At 35.9% G+C, this 17,050-nt stretch overlaps 1 long non-coding RNA gene across 1 annotated transcript in view; it reads right to left on the reverse strand.

Annotated features, from left to right (window-relative positions):
- LOC134475463 (uncharacterized) overlaps positions 1–17,050 on the reverse strand; it is a 141,034-nt gene that overhangs the window by 104,173 nt on the left and 19,811 nt on the right. Inside the window, exons 2-3 of the long non-coding RNA XR_010046597.1 lie at positions 15,398–15,466; positions 14,292–14,348 (exon numbers count right to left, since the gene is read on the reverse strand). This is a non-coding gene — a long non-coding RNA (uncharacterized LOC134475463). The remainder of the gene's footprint in view (positions 1–14,291; positions 14,349–15,397; positions 15,467–17,050) is intronic.

Genomic DNA, 17,050 nt, shown 5'->3' on the forward strand with positions numbered 1-17,050 from the left:
TTCTTTTCTTTTTTTAATCTTTTTTTTTTTTTTTTCCTTTTTATCGGTACCGGGGATCGAACTCACGACTGCCTGCTTGCAAGGCAGGTACTTATGCCGCTGAGCTAAATCTCCAGCCCCCATACTTATATTCTAATAAGATGGAAAATATGGAAGAAATGGACAAATTCCTAGATGCATATGAGTTATCAGAGCTAAATCAAAAAGATAAAGAAACTCTAACTAGCCAAATATCACTCAATGAAACTGAAGATGTAATTAAATATCTACCTACAAAGAAAAACCTAGGTCCTGACAGATTCACTGCTGAATTCTGCAAGAAATTTAGAGGTGATCTAATGCCACTAATCCTCAAACTCTTTAATGAAATTGAAAGGGAAGCAATACTGTAAAAGCATTTCTGGAAGCAATCATTAGCCTGATAACAAAACTACTGAAAGCTCCAAATAAAAAAGAAAACCACAGGCCAATCTCTCTAATGAATACAGATGCAACAATCCTCAATAATATACTGACCAACAGAATCTCGCAAATCATCAAGAAGACTATATACCATGACCAAGTAGGAGTCATCCCAAGGATGCAGGGGTGGTTCAACATATGCAATTCAATAAACATAATACACAACATTAACAGAACAAAGGACAAAAAACACATGATTGGGCAGGGGATATACCTCAGCATGTATAAGCATCTGCCTGGGAAACACAAGGTGCTGAGTTCAACTCCTAGTACCCCCCACCCACCAAAAAAAAAGGAAAAAAAAAAAAAAAAAAAGAAACACATGATCATTTCAATGGAAAAAGCATTTCACCAAGTGCAACACATATTTATGATAAAAATCCTGCAAAGAATTGGGATACATGGTATATATCTCAATCAGATATAAGCCACCTATGACAAACCAACAGCCAATATCAACTAAATGGTGAAAAATTGAAAGTTTTCACTCTAAAATCAGGAAGAAGACAAAGAATGTCCAGTTTCACCACTCCTATTCAATATAGTTTGGGAAATATATGCCAGAGCAATTAGACAACAGAAACAAATAAAAGGAGTAAGGATAGAAAGGGAATAAGTTAAATTGTCATTATTTGCAAATGACAAGATATTCTGCATAAAAGACCCCCAAAAACTCCACCAAAAAACTTCTAGACTTAATACCAAATTTAGTAACTACATGAAAAGTCAGCACTCAAAAATCAATAGCATTTCTGCACAAAAATAACGAACTACTAAGAGAGAAATTAGGGTAACTGTACCATTCATAATAGCATCAAAAACGTAGAATACTTATGAATCAATCTAATGAACTAAATAAAAGACTTTTAACATTGGTGACTATCAGGCACCTGGTTAAGATCCCTATCTGTCTCTATGAGGGGTATAGTAAAAGGAAGAAATAAGAAATAGACTAATGCATGAAGGGGGACTAGAAGGTCAATGCCTCAGTACGGCAGACACTCCTAGGTACCCAATATTTATTAGATGTATACAATGATATGAAGGATTAGAAGAAAACTCAAAGGTCAGTAGAAGACTCAGAGGTCAGAGGGATACTCAGAGGTTGATGACTCAGGTTCAACTGTGACACAAGCGAACCATGTTCCCCCATACCACGACTATCCTTCATGGCAAGAACCTAGGCCTCAGACAAGCACTAATCACAATTTAATTATGAAAAGAATTTTCCAAAAGAATTACATAGAATGGTCTTCAACAGAAAACTAGTCTTCTGAAAAAGGAGATTTTTTTAAAAATCAGAAAATGAAAAGATGTTCTTTATTCTTGGATAGGGAAGAACCAATATAGTGAAAATGGCCATCTTTCCAAAATTGTTACACAGATTTAATGCAATCCTAATCAAAATACCAATAGCATATCTCACAAAATTAGGGAAAACAATCCTAAAATTCATTTGGGAACAGAAAAGGTCTAGAATAACAAAGGCAAATCTGGGAAACAAAGGCAAGACGGGGCATCACAGTTCCTGACCTGAAATTATACTACAATGCTACAATAATAAAAACAGCATGGGACTGGAAAAAAAAAAAAAAAGACTCAAATATCAGTGGAACAATCTAGAATATGCAGAAACAATTCCAAACATACTCAGCCACATTATCTTCAACAAAAGAGCCACACATCTTCACTGGAAGAAAGATAGTCCCTTTAATGAATGGAGCTGGAAAAACTGGCTTTCCACATGCTAAAGATTAAACCTAGATCCTTATCTTTCACCATGCATTAAACTAAAATTAAAATGGATCAAAGATATAAATACTAAAACAGAAACACTAAATATGGAAGAATATAAAACAGGGAGAATTCTTGAAGACACTGGTGTAGGCAAAGACTTTATGAACAAAACCCCAATCTCACAGGAAATATTACAAAGAATCAGCAAATGGGATTTCATTTTATTTTAAAAAACAACAACAACAAAAAAAAAAAACTTTGCAGGCAAAAGAAACCCCTGACAGTGAAGAGCCAACCCATAATGTGGAAAAAACAATTTTACCAAATTTTCCTCAGACTAAGGACTAACATTGAGAATAAAGAACTCAAAAATAAAAAATCAAAATCATACTACCCAAGTTTAAGGACCTAATTCAAAAATGGGCATCTGAAATGAACAGACACTTCCCAGATAGAAGTACAAATGGTAAATAAATATATGAAAAAAATGTTCAACATTACTGGTGATTCGAAATGCAAATTAAAACAACACTGAAAAAAACTTAATAAAACAACACATGTGGTTCCATCCCACTCCAGAAAGAATAGCTATTACCAAGAAATCAACCAATAACAAACGCTGGGGGGACTGTGGGGAAAAGGAACCATTCTTCACTGTTGGTGGGAGTATAAATTGTTACAACCACTAAGGAAATCAGTGTGGAGATTCCTCAAAAAACTAAAACTAGAAGTTCCATTTGACCCAGCTATTCTCTTTATTGATATCTTCCTGAAACAATCAAAAGCATTATACCACAGGAATATATGTGCATCCTTGTTTACAGCAACACAATTTGTAATAGCTAAGTGTGGGAAACAGACCCAGTGCCCATCAATAAATGAATGGTTAAAGATACGGATTTTTATAAAAGAGTACTATTCTACAATGAACAAAGATAAACTGAAAACATTTCTAGGTAAATGTACGAACCTTGAAACCATAATCTTAAGTGAAATAAATCAGACACAGGTTTCTATATAGCATTGAATCTCTGGTGTGACTACGAACCTTGAAACCATAATCTTAAGTGAAATAAATCAGACACAGGTTTCTATATAGCATTGAATCTCTGGTGTGACAAATCAAAAGGAGAAAAAGACCAAAATGTATAATAGATATGAAATAGGAAAAAAAAATGTTCAAATGGGAAGGTGAGAAGGGAGGGAGAGAGGTAAAGGATGGAAGACAAAACAAAAATGGAAGCAAAGCTTTTGTAAATAAGAAAAGGAGAAGGGGTTGGGGTGGAAGAAATTGGGGAAAAAAGATAGGTATTGATTAAATTCTCTATGATAAATGTGATCATTATGTACATCTAAAATGTACCAATAAAATTATATATGTATGTATGTATGTTGTATAAGTGTATATATATATGTATGTATTTTTAAAGCACATATATTATATATAAAAATTTGTACTGGGAATAAAACAAAAAAGAAGAAAAAGTTAAATGTTTTAGAGCTGCTTCCCACTATAATAAGCCTGCCAGTGGAATACTTTGCTGTGCTAAGCACAAATTACTACTCTCAATTTCCAATAGCCCAACTCACTAGCTTAGGTGACAGCCAATCAGGTAAACAATTCATAAAAACCAATCAGGTGACAATTCATAAAAACTCTATAGTTTTAAATATGTATAACAAGATAAGAACTAGAAGTAAAAATTTAAGGATTAATGTGAAAGCAGAAAACAGAAATAATCTGAAGCTCTAGGGTAGCGAAGGGCATAGAATCTCAAAAGCAGAAGCAAAACAAAGAGGCAAGGTAATGACAACATAAACAAAGCAAACTTAGCCAAGAAAAGAAATGTAGAGATTTCTCCAAATGTCTCAATTTTCTGGTGGTTTTGCCATTCCTGTTCCCATGAATCATGACTGGACACCAGTTCCTTTAGTGGGTGGGTTTCCAGTAAAATCTCAGTTTTTGTGGTACTTACCAACTTCTAATAGCCTTGCAAATTATAACCTCCTCATTTGATCTATCATTTGTGCATTTTAGTAACAAAAACATTACTCAACAGGACAAGGGAGGTTGTTACAGAGGATGATCAAAATAGGTTATATGTGTTTATAAATCTACCAATTTGAAGTTCCTTAATCTGCAAAATCAATATGCACTAATAAAAAAAATGAGATAAAACCAGAGGTGAAATACAAAAATGTAACTGTGGGGGTTAGGGATTTAGCTCAGCGGCATAAGCACCTGCCTTCCAAGCAGGCGGTCATGAGTTCGATCCCCGGTATGGATTAAAAAAAAAAAAAAAAAAAAACATAACTGTGGTATAATGAAGAATAAACCTGGTGTCTGCCCCTTGATCTTATGCAACAAAAGCTTCATAGAGGCTTAGCATTTTCTGAGTAATGGGAGAGTATTTTGTTATCTACAATGAGAGCTTTTGGACTATACTTCAGTTTACACTGGAAAGATGGGATACATGGTGGACCCTGAGTTTCAAGAGAGGGGCTGGCTATACCAGAAAGACCAAGCTTAGTAGGAAGAAGTTGGAATTGTTGGCCCCAGACTCATACCTCTTGGGAGAGGAAAGGGACTGGAGACAAAATTTAATCACAAAATTGATTCAATCTACTAAGACCCCAATAAAATTTTGCACACGCAGAGTTTAAAGACCTTTCTAGTGAGTGAACACCAATATGCAGGGTAGTTACTATTAACTCTGTGTATTGAATTGAACTGAATTTCAGGATTCTCAGTTGGTGCAATAAAGTTAGTATTAGGATAGTATTATGTAATAGGTTATATCAAGATGTTTCCCCAAAGCTTATTGTGGTCATAAGTGGAGTTTTTTTTGAGGTAGCTGTATCTAGAGTGTGGGAAACTGGGATTAATGGTGCCCTACCCTGGGTGTGAGTGGCACTAATGAATAGGCTTACATCCAGGATAGTATATAAAAGGACAGAAAAAAGGCTACTGCTGTTTCACTGTTTGCTACTTGTCTACTGCTGCCTCCTTGCCTGCTTTGCAAGACACCATGCTTTGGACCAAGAGGGTTATGCACTAAAACCTCTAAAACTGTGTGCTACTTTCCTTCCTTAAGTTTGGTTGTTGGGTATTTTGTCTCAGCAAGAAAAAAAGTAACTAAGAAAGAACTTGGTACAGAGAAGTGGGATCGTTGCTATGAATGTACCTGACCGTGTGGCTCAGGAGCCTTCGGAACTGGCTTGTGGCAAGTTTAGAAAGGTTTAGAGATTGCTAGCTGAAGAAGAAACCCTGGAATGCTTTAAGCCATACTTGATGGGAGATTCTGGTCTTAGAGCCCAGAAGATCACGATGCTGACAGAAATGTAGACAGAAATGTAGGAGGTGAAGATCAGGCTTTTGGAGGTTTCTGCTGAGGACTACATTGGATTACGCTTTTGCAGAAAATTTGCATGTTGCTCATGGCCAGGGATTTTGTCTGGGGCTGAGATTAAAGGCAATGGATTAATTTATCTTGTACAAGAAAATTTACGACACTCTAATATTGAGGCAGTGGCATGGCTATTGTTGGAAGGTTTTAAGCCAGATCTAGATTGAGAATCAAGAATAAAAAGTGCAGCAGAATAATTTAAAACATTTTCAGTTTAGCCAGAAAGGAAGCTCAGTTATGGCCTACAAAGATGAAGCAGAGAAATTCGTTGTAGAAAAAGAACAAGACAGTAGAAAAGATGCCCTGAGCCATCACAAGAACAAGCAGGACTGCACATTTTGCAGCCTCAAGGTCATAGAATGCTCCTAAAAAAGATAATAGAGAGTAAGCAGATCTTTTTCAAATGGGAAAGGGGAGCCAGGGATTTAGCTCAGTGGCATAGGCACCTGCCTGGCAAGCACAATGTCATGAGTTCAATCTCTAGTAGCAAAAAAAAACAAAAAAAAAAAAAACAAAAAAAAAAAAAATCAAATGGGAAGATCAAGGAATGGTAGGAGGGTAGGGAATGGGATGAAAAGAACTGAGATATATTATGTACATGTAACATGAGCTCCCCAAAAATGTGATTACTCTGTCATTGCAGCTCTCAGGCCCCTGGAGCCTCAGTCCTCAACTTAACCTAGGCTTCCCCTTCCTCTCCCTCAAAGCACCACTCTGGGAAGCCACTGCCCACAGAAGACAATACCACATCAACATGGCCACACTCATTAACTTAGGAATCATTAATAGCTAAATCACTAGGTTCAGCAGAAACAACAGAGACTATGTGGCCCAAGAGTCTAAAATATTCACTATCGTTCTAGAAAATATTTACCCCCATCATTGCAAATAGCCACTTTAATTGTACATGCTTTCTTTCTTCAAAATTTGTTTTTTCTCACCTCGAAGCTGCCAAACTCCAAGAGATCACGCAGAAGGAACCAAGGACAAATATGCCAGATTCCTTTTCCTAGGATCCACTAGACTGACCTACTGACCTTGTAAAAGGTAACTGCTAAACTGCAACATGACTTTTATTCAAGGCCTACTAGATTAGTTTGCTGGAGAATGCTGCTGAATGTAGTCTCCCCCACACTGACTCTTTTCAGCTGGAAACTTTGTCCATTCTCCTCTAAGCACAGTTAGGGATACCTCTTTAGAGGGGGAAACTATCATAAACAGCTAAGTTAGGTAGAAATTAATACACACTCAAGACAGAGCTGGCCCAGGAGGGAGTCAGTTCAAAAGATGAGAGTCATCAAACCACAGCTCTATATGCATGTGAAGAGGGCAAGGCCTCAAGATTAAAACCACATTGGCCAGACTTACATATTTCCCTAAAGGATGAATGGAAATTTAGGATTATACTGTAATTGGTACCACCCAGTCCAGTAATTCCAGATAGACATCAGTCACCTAGATGAGTGACTAGAGCATCGGGACCCAGCTCTTTGTAAAAATGCCTTTGTTCTTTCCATGTACCCTTGCTATGTGACCTACTTCCCTGTTGGACTGTTAGCTTAGCAGCTATACTTGCAGTAATCTTATTGGTAGATTAGTTTGATCCATGTTGTACACACCCCATGATTTTGCTCTATATGACATTCTTAGAGAAATAACCTTGGTGGCAACTCATATTCAGGAAGACAGGAGGGAGTGATTGGGATTGTCGGCAACACGAATGTAGACAACTCATCTGAAAAGAAAAGGCTATTAGTACTACTTGGCTAGAATATTAGAGTATTAGATTCTTTGTTCTCACAGAAAAGAAAGGTATACACTAGCAAAAAACTGAAGCTGAAAGGTTTCACGAAATAAAAATACATGAAGATAAACTCAAAATTGTCTATTAGAAGGGCTGGGAATTTAGCTCAGGAGCATAAGCACCTGCCTTGTAAGCATGCAGTCATGAGTTTAATCCCTGGTACCAAAAAAAAAAAAAAAAAATTGTCTATTAGAAACTACACATGAACAAGTGAGAAATCAGAACAGAATAAATGAAGAGAGTGGGGCTGGGGATTTAGCTCAGCGGCATAAGCGCCTGCCTTGCAAGCAGGCAGTCATGAGTTCGATCCCTGGTACCGAAAAAGACAAAAAAAAAAAAAAAAAAAAAAAAAGGTTTAGAATAAATGAAGAGAAACATTGTCAACAGCAGAGATCTAGAATAATTAATCTCTGAGTAATGCAACAATGATTGACATTTCAGGGAAAGCAACCAGGGATATTCTAAAGAAATGAAAGGGTAGGAATGTGGCTCAGTAGTACAGTTCTTGCCTTGCATGCACAAGACCCTGAATTTGATATACCCAGTACCACACACATAAAAAACTTAAAACCATATAATTATTTTTTTTAAAAAAGAATTGAACCATACCACCAAATTCACTACAAATACAAATTAGTACTTTTCTGTCTAATACTGAAAACTTATACACAAAGTGATATTAACAGCTTGGTAATTTATGTTATAAAAATGAAGTCCAAACCGTGGGAGCAATGAAACCCAAAATGTGTAATAGTCATTGTACAAAAGAGAGGAAAAGAAAGTGCTCTAAACTATATAACTGCATCTATATTTAAGTGTATAAGATAGAAAATGCTATCACAGAGTTTTATTGGATCATTGAACAGAACTGTTTGCAGTATCATTGTTGGAATGTCCACTTTACAAGCTTTAATTTTGTGACTTGAACAATTATTTCTAAGATGACAATATGTAATCCATTAACTAGTGATTTCCTACTGTTTATTTTTTTTCTGTAAATCTGTATAACTTGTACCCTTTCTCTGCTTTTTTTTTCTTTTCTCCTTAAATAAAATTTTTTAAAAAATGGGCAACTAAAATGAATAGATGCTTCTCAGAGGAAGTGTGAATGACCAATAAATATACAAAAATGTTCAAAAAAAAAAAAAAATGAAGTCCAAACAGAATAACTGACAAGAATAGGGAAACTGCCAATACCCGAGATGAATTCATGAGGTAGTGTGCTACATTCTCATGTTTTGTAACACATACAAAAAAATTAAAATTACAAATAAACCCTTATGAAAAAGTAGAAGTTAAAGGTCATAAAACCACACATAAACATTCTACTGCCTGTAGCTTTTTTCTTTCCTCTTCCTGTTCTTATTTTTGTTGTTGTTGTTCTTCATCCTCGTCTTCTTTTCTTTTTCTTTTTTATTTTTTTCTTTTTGGCAGTACTGGAGAGTGAATCTAGGGCATTTCCAGTGAGCTACATATTTTGAGATTGGGTCATGCTAAGTCATTAAACTGCCTAGCCTGGGTTCAAAACTGCTTTGGCCTCTCTGAGTCCTACAGGTGTATATCGCAATGCTGACCTGAAACATTAAAAAAATAAAATAAAATTGAAGATAGTTATGGGGATGCGTGCTTATAGTCCCACCACTCAGGAACTTGTGGCAAAAAGATAACTGTAAGTTCAAGGCCAGCCTGAACTACAGAAAAACAAAAACAAAAAATTAAAGATAGTCAGACTCCAGGTAGAAAGCCACAAATCATTTCAATTCTAGCCCCACACTTTCAATGAACAACAATTAACAGCAGCCAAGTAGTACTAATAGGCTTTCAGCTTCACATGAATCATCCACATTCATGTTACCCACAATCCCAAACACTCCCTACTATTTTCTTAGAAGCATCACACTTGTCCTTGAACAACACAACTGTACTCTTTATGTTTTATAAAAATCTCAATTAAGATGTTATATATACGTACCAAGTTCTCATGATTAATGTACTTCATTATGTACTGTAAGAATGTACTATCAAAAATTTAAAAATAAATTTTAAAAAAGAGAAATCTCTTCTAATGTCTCTATAAAAGAGGTAGATAAGCAAAAAAAGGTGGAGCAACAAAATAAAAACAAAAAATAGCATTTCAAGAAAAAAGAAGAGAACCATCTACACTTTTACCCCATCTGGGTCCCTCAGGTATTCATAATTGGAACTCCTGAAATAAATGATAGAGAAGTCAGTTGTTAATGGCTACATTAGAAGCTGTAAAAAACAGAGTAAAAGCAGAGAATTGAGTACAATGATTTTATTAACTATAGGATACGAAAGTGAAGATCTACCAACTGTTATTTCTTATATGTAAGTAACAAAATTGGGATAGTGCTGGTAGAATAGGCCAACAGTAGTCAGGGTTCTTGTGTATGATAAGAAAAGAATTGCCAGTGCACAGTCTGTACTGTAGTAAAGTACACAGTAAGCAGCTCTGTTTACTATAGATCGTGAGGAGTTGTTCGTACTCAGGGAAGGTTCATTCCACTATTACAGCAGACAAAAACAGGTGCTGCAGTTATAGAAAAGCATTGTACATAAGTCAAAGCACACAAAACTAGCAACAGCAACAATAAAAACAAAAAGGATGAATAAATCAGGTTTCCAGAATTTAAAGGCCAAATTCCTCCACTTAGGTACCTCTCACTGAATGTCTAGGTACAACTGACAAGAATGATTGATTGACAGGATGGCAAGTCATCATAGAGGCTCTCAAAACTCATATATGTCCCACAGTTCACTCTGGTCTTAATCATATATATGTATTTAGAAACATGCAACAATGTGGGAGCAGGGCAAAGATGATCAAAGATCAATCTACGATAGTGATGGCAAGCCTCTAAGTATCCTCATGTTATACAGTAGGCTGTTTCTATCTTTGAAAGCTCTAAAAGGTTTGCCATCATGGCCTGGGAGACCCAATACCCATCTCCTGAGCTTTTGTTACTTCATTTTCTACTACTTTTTTTTTTTTTTTTGGTCTTTTTGAGACAGGGTCTTGCTATACAGTTCAGGCTGGTATTGAGCTCACTTTGTAGCCCAGGCTGGTCTTAAACTTGCAACAATCCTCATGCCTCAGCATCCCAAGCGCTGGGATTACAGGTGTACACCACCATACCTGGCTTATTTTCTGCCACTTTTAGAACAACGGAAGCATGAAAAACTGTAGGGTCCTGTTTAGAATTAAACGGCTCTATTGTTTTTAAATGTACTAGTAGGTCAGGCTTAGTAAATTGTGTTCTCAAAAATTAGGAGTAGGAACTGAAAGGAACTGAAACTGAAAGGATTTGCAGCCTGCCAGCACACAACACAGAAGTGAGGTCATGAGGGTAATAAAAAAGCAAAACTTATGAGGAAGTCTTAAGAAAGTGGATAAAAAATATAGAGTAGAGAAAAAAGTGGATGGAAAGACCAATACCGAAGAGGAGAAATTCAAGACGTAACAGATGAAGAAAGAAACACACCAGCTAAATTGAACAAATGTGTAACCCTAATGTGAAGATGGAACATCTCCTGCTGCTGAGTTTCCTAGAGCTTTTCAGGACTGTTAGTATTCATAAAAGGATTAACTATACTAAAGTCCCCCTATACCAGTCACCATTATCTCCCTATAGGTAGACTGCCAATAACCTGCCAATTGATGAGCTCACGAGAGAATTTACTTCAAGCAAGCAAAGCATGTAAGGAATAGTAGGAAATGGAACAGCTCCCTCACAAGAAACAGTTTAGAAAATTGGTTACAGAATTACAGAGCATCTCCTTGTCCTGAAGATGTGTAAACTTGTCCATAACATCATGGAACTTAAAACTTATACCTACTAGAAGATGAATCTTTAAGAGACTTGGTAGCTGCTGCATTAAGTGCTTTAGAGAGTTAAACTTGACAGAAGTAAATAAACAAATGTCAGTGTCAACAAGCCTGGCTAAGGCAGTATTCTATTGATCAACTATTCATCCACCAAACCCACAGCTGATCAGACCAAAGGTAAGGACAAAACCTAAGGATCAGACCTAAGGCATTCATATTACTACACAGTCTATGACTTATCATGACATGAAAGATGTCCACAAACAAGGATGAGATAAGAAAATTATAGCTGGGGCTGGTGATTTAGCTCAGTGACATAAGCACTTGCCTTGCAAGCAGGTGGTCATGAGTTCGATCCTGGGTACCGATAAAAAAAAAAAAAAAAAAGAGTAAAAAAAGAAAATTATAGTCAACTGAAAATCTGGAAAAAGACAGTCTATGACTTATAATGACATAAAAGATCTCGCCAAACAAGGACGAGATAAGAAAATTATAGTCAACTGAAAATTGGGAAAAACAGAGGAACAGAAACTCGGGGCTGGGATTTAGCTCAGCACAAGCACGCAGTTGTGAGTTTGATCTCCGGTTCCAAAAAAGAAACTCAGCAGCTGAAGACAAGTGGATATCCAATGCAAGCACATATCACGGCCTATGTAAGAAAATTAAAAAAGATTTAAGTAAGGTCAATTTATTAGGCAGGAGAATTAGGAGTTTAAAAAAAAAAAAAAAAACAGAAACTATGGGCAATAGAATACATAAAGGATGAGGAAGTCAGTTAGCAGGCAGGAGAGAATAAAGACATTAAGGAAAATAGAATTGCCCGGTCTCTGTGAGACTGTGTCAAATTCCACAAGTTACGTATGAGACCTTCTGAATACTCCATGACTGGGTTGCCTTCCACTTTTAGAGCAATTAAATGAGCTGGATATACTTATAGGAGCTAGACTGGGTTAAGCCAAATCAATATTGAATTATATATAGGAAAAGACAGAGCTACACACAATAATCAATAGGGAAAAGTGTCCTAAACTTCACAAATAGCAACTGTTACTCATACAAGTCTCGGAAACTTAACCACTCACAAGAAATCAGATTCTCAATTTAATGACAATTAGACATTATGGACAGTAGCCAGAGCTAAAGCAGATAGTCTATAGAGAGAAACTGAGAAAACCAAGTAAGTATCCAGGAGCTAGGATGTAAAGGAAGACAGAGCATAAGGAAATTAGCCTGTAGTGTAAGCATGATGACATGCACAGAGACAGAGATAAGCAGAATCACACTAATGATACCATATAGAGATAAGTTCCATAAACTTCTTAAAATTCACCAAAATAAGCCCATTTCTTACCAGGAAATCTAGATTGTAAGGAACAAACCACTCAGAAGTGCTATTAGGGAAAACAACTCCCAATCTATTAAGATGTTGGATGTGCCAAGTTCATGTCATGATATCAGGGAATGAAGTCTGAAACCCAAAGAAATTTAGGAGAATTTTCCTGGAAATAAGTAGTAGAATAGCTCTCAATTTTGCAGGAGGGATTCTGAGGGGATGACCATTGAGTCTCTTTGTCAGGGGTATTTTATACAACAAAATCACAACGTGGGTACAACGTGGGTTAAACTATAATCAATTCATAAGATTACAAGTATAGTCACATAGCAAATATTGTTCCAATAGGGAAACAATATGTATATGGCAAGCATCATTATCTATAACTTTTCTAATCATAGAACAAAGGCATCCCTAGAAAGGGACAGGAGTATGGATCTGGATGTTCTGGTCACCCATCGCTCTGTCTGATGTTTTACTGGGCTCATTAGGCCAGGTGGTGCTAATTATGGTATAATCTCAAATTGCTGTTAATCTTTAGGGAGGTTGTCAGGCCTGGCTATATCAGTCTCCACCTTGAAGCCTGAAAGTCTTCAGATTTGCCTCTAGCCGCAAGTTTGATTATAGGAAAGGTTATAACTAAGTAGAAAACACTTTTTCTTTTCTATTTTTCTTTTTGTTTGTTTGTTTGTTGATTTTCTGAGACAGGGTCTTGCTATGCATCTAAAGGCTAACCTTGAACTCACAATGCTCTTGCCTTAGCCTTAGAGTGTAGCAATTACAGGAGCAGGGACCACATCAAGAAAGAGCAGAAGCTGTAAGAGTAAAATGTCCTAAGGCAGGTATTGGCAAACTACAGTAAGTGGCTTATTTTCTAAATAGTTTTGTTGGAACACAGCTCCATCCAATGTTCATTTATGCATCATCTACATGAACTGTTTTCATGCTACAATGGGAGAATTCATATGGCCTACAAAGCCAAAACTATTTACTGTCAGGCCATATGTAGAAAAAGTTTCCCAATTCCTGTCACAGAGCATAAACCAGTAGAAGCAAAAACTCAAAAGGTACGTAGAGAAACTGTGGCAAATAGAACATTTAAGTCATGTTTTAAAAAAGCAGAGCACTGAAAAAAGTCTGCAACTCTACTTAAATACCCACAAATACCTTTATCTCTAATATCCTGAATGTGCTGGATATTTAGAAAATTAGTTCCATACTACAAACCAAATAGATCTACAATAGGATAGGATTTGTATTGAAAGATAATAATAAGGCTATTTGAGATAATTAAATAGGAAGAGCTCAAGTTTGAGGCCTGCAAGAGCAACTTGGAGAGATACTGTCTCAAAATCAAAAAATATTAGAGAAGTATACAGCTCAGTGGTAAAGTACTTGCATAACATGCCTCAAGGCCCTGGAATGAATTCATAGTACAATAATTAAAAAAAAAAAATCGATGTGAAAAAGAAATTCAAAAACAAAAACACAGCAAAATTTTTCTTTGTTTCAGTTCATTACTAATCAAGGAAATAAAAGCTGAAATAGCAAACACCATTTTTTACTTTTGTAACCAGCAATTTTTTTTAAATCTTAGTGCATTATACTGGTGAGGGTGTAGATAAATGGACATTCATATACCTACTACTAGAGATTGTATATTGTATCCAACCTTTAAAAATAAACATGGAGGCAACTCACTTGGGACTTCTTCTGTCTCTCTCTCACAGAGGCTTTCTTTCTCTTAATAAGTATATTCTGCTTTAAAAAAAAAAGATAAACATGGATATGCAATCATTTACTTACAAGAATGTTCACTGTGTTTTTGCACACAATTATTAAAAGAGGCTGGAGGATATAGCTCAGTAGTATAATGCTTGCTTAGCATGCAGGAAGTCCTAGGTTCAACTTGTAGCACCAAAATGAATGAATGAATAAATGGATGGATGAAACTGAAACAAGAATCCAAAATCAGACAAAAATTAAAATTTTACATTCCTAGAATGGCATATTCTGAGTCAATTTTAAAATATTATTAATGTATGTTTAATTCCATTGGATATCTTGGAGATCTGCCTGGTTGAAAAGAACAGTCAACGGCCAGGTGCAGTGGTGCACACCTATAATCTCAGCACTTGGGAGTCTGAGGCAGGAGGATCACTATGAGTTCAAAGTCAGCCTGGGCTACAAAGTGAATTTAAGGCCAGCTTGTACTGCATAGTGAAACCCTGTCTCAAAAAGATGAAAAAAAAAAAAAAAAAAAAAAGCCAAGCATGGTAGCATACTCATATAATCTCAGCACTTGGGAGGGCTGAGGCAGGAGATCCTTGCAAATTCAAGACCAGCCTAGGAGAAAAAGTAAGCCCAAGGCTAGCCTGAACTGTGTAGTGAGACCCTGTCTTCAAAAGACACAAAAAATTTTTTTCATTAATTTTCATCAACTACCCTAACATCACCAACTGACAAAGACTGCCATCCTCCTCCCCTAAAACTCTTACTTAAACTTAGAAAGAAAATACTAATAAACAAAGTATAATAAAAACTAAATTAAGATAGCAAATTTAGTAAATATAATTCAAAATCTGTTAAAAGTGGCTATTTTCTTCCAGAAATATGAGGTTGGTTTACTATTAAGAAAACTGTTAAATACAACAAATATACTTTTTTTTTTGTACCAGGGATCAAACTCACGATCCCATGCTTGCTGGGCAGGTGCTTATGCCACTGAGCTAAATCCCCAGCCCACAAATATACCTTTTAAAAAGCCAAGGAAAAATATTTTGCTTTCATGTTCAACAATCACTTACCTGACTGAATGAAAAAGCTGTTCCTTTACCCAGATCACCTTTCAATTGAAGGATTAATTCCTCTAAATCCTGAAACCAAATTTAGGATTGACAGCAAATTACCAAAATCACAGCTCCTTATCAAGACTATAACTAAAATAATCCCAAAGCTAGATCTGCTTATGAGCCTAAGTAAAGTAGAAAACATGCGGTGAAGAAGGTAAACACTAGGGCTGATACGAAGAACAAGTAAGAGAAGACAATGCCACTTCTAAGCTCTGCAAAGACAGATGCATGGCAAATACGTTCCTCTGAAGAGGTACTACTATTAACCATGAAGATTATATTATTATTCTACTAGTCATACACATAAGGCACAGATCACAAAAGACTTTCCATTGCTGGTTCAAGTATAGACATATCATTGCTATTACACACAATATGAATAAAATAATTCTGAATGTCTATTTACTGTAAGTCTGTCTTTTGTTCAAAAATATTGGTGGATGTACATGTGTGCATACACAAGGGAGGAAGGAAGCCAACCAACCCTTTATGTGACAAGCAAATACAATCTAGACCTAGAAAAAAACCTAGACCTAGCAGAACAAAAGAAACTTATGCTCAGAATCATTCACCGAATTAGTTAGAGTATTTCTAACAGGAGTTAAGAAGTCAAATCAGATAACTATATTATAATCTGGTAAGGAAAAAGACATTTAGTGACTAAAACAAATGATGTCTAGGAATAAGAACAACTAAATATATGTGTGACCTCACAAGGGTTGCTTAGGAAATGATTAACTCCAAAATTAGGTTCTACAAAATATAGATCTGACTAGGTCAAAACAAAGTTAAACAAAGTTAATCTCAAAATTCAAAATACTCTGAAATTCAAATAAGAATATTTTAAATATCAGATTTTCAGATCAGGAATATCAACCAAAACAGTCTATGTAAATAACTACAGCCTGAAAAATTCTGAAATGTGAACCACTTCTAACCCCAAATATTTCAAATAAGGGGTAGGAAACCTGCAGACATATACAATACTATAATGTTTAAATTTAAATTAACATTGGCAAAAGTACCAATAGGAGTAACTGGTTCAAAATCTTATACACACCATTTCCTTGCAGATAACTTTAAAACCATCTTCAGGTGCCTCTAATATAACTGTCCATCATGTTGTATTTTCTTTTTTATGAAGACTGTTATGGAGTATTGTGAAAATAAACAGTGATGCAACAAGAGTACAAAGAAACTGGGTGGAGTACCATAGCACACATTTATAATCCCAGCTACACAAGAGACTGAGAAAAAGATGGCAAAATTTAATTTCTACTATTGGGGAAGAGAATTCTAAACAGTTAACAGAATTATATTAATGGAGGACCCAGGCTTTAGTTCAGTGGCACAAGTGCCTGCCTGGCAAGTGCAAGGTCATGAGTTCAATCCCCGGTACCAAAGAAAAAAAGCAAGCAAGAAAGAATTATTAATGGTTCCCAAGCCTTCTTCCTAAAAGCCCAGACAGCCCAAAATCACTACATATAAAATCATTAGGTATAGAAGCTATTGATCTAGTCAGTATAAGTACTTGCTATCTGCCCTCAACATGGTGAGAAGGTTCCTAGAAAGTAGGTATGTAATTTGCCTTATGTAAAAAGTAGAAAA

This window comes from Cavia porcellus, unplaced genomic scaffold (genome assembly GCF_034190915.1).
Source record: "Cavia porcellus strain 051 isolate PalLab524CR breed Dunkin Hartley unplaced genomic scaffold, mCavPor4.1 scaffold_3, whole genome shotgun sequence".
Taxonomy (NCBI): domain Eukaryota; kingdom Metazoa; phylum Chordata; class Mammalia; order Rodentia; family Caviidae; genus Cavia; species Cavia porcellus.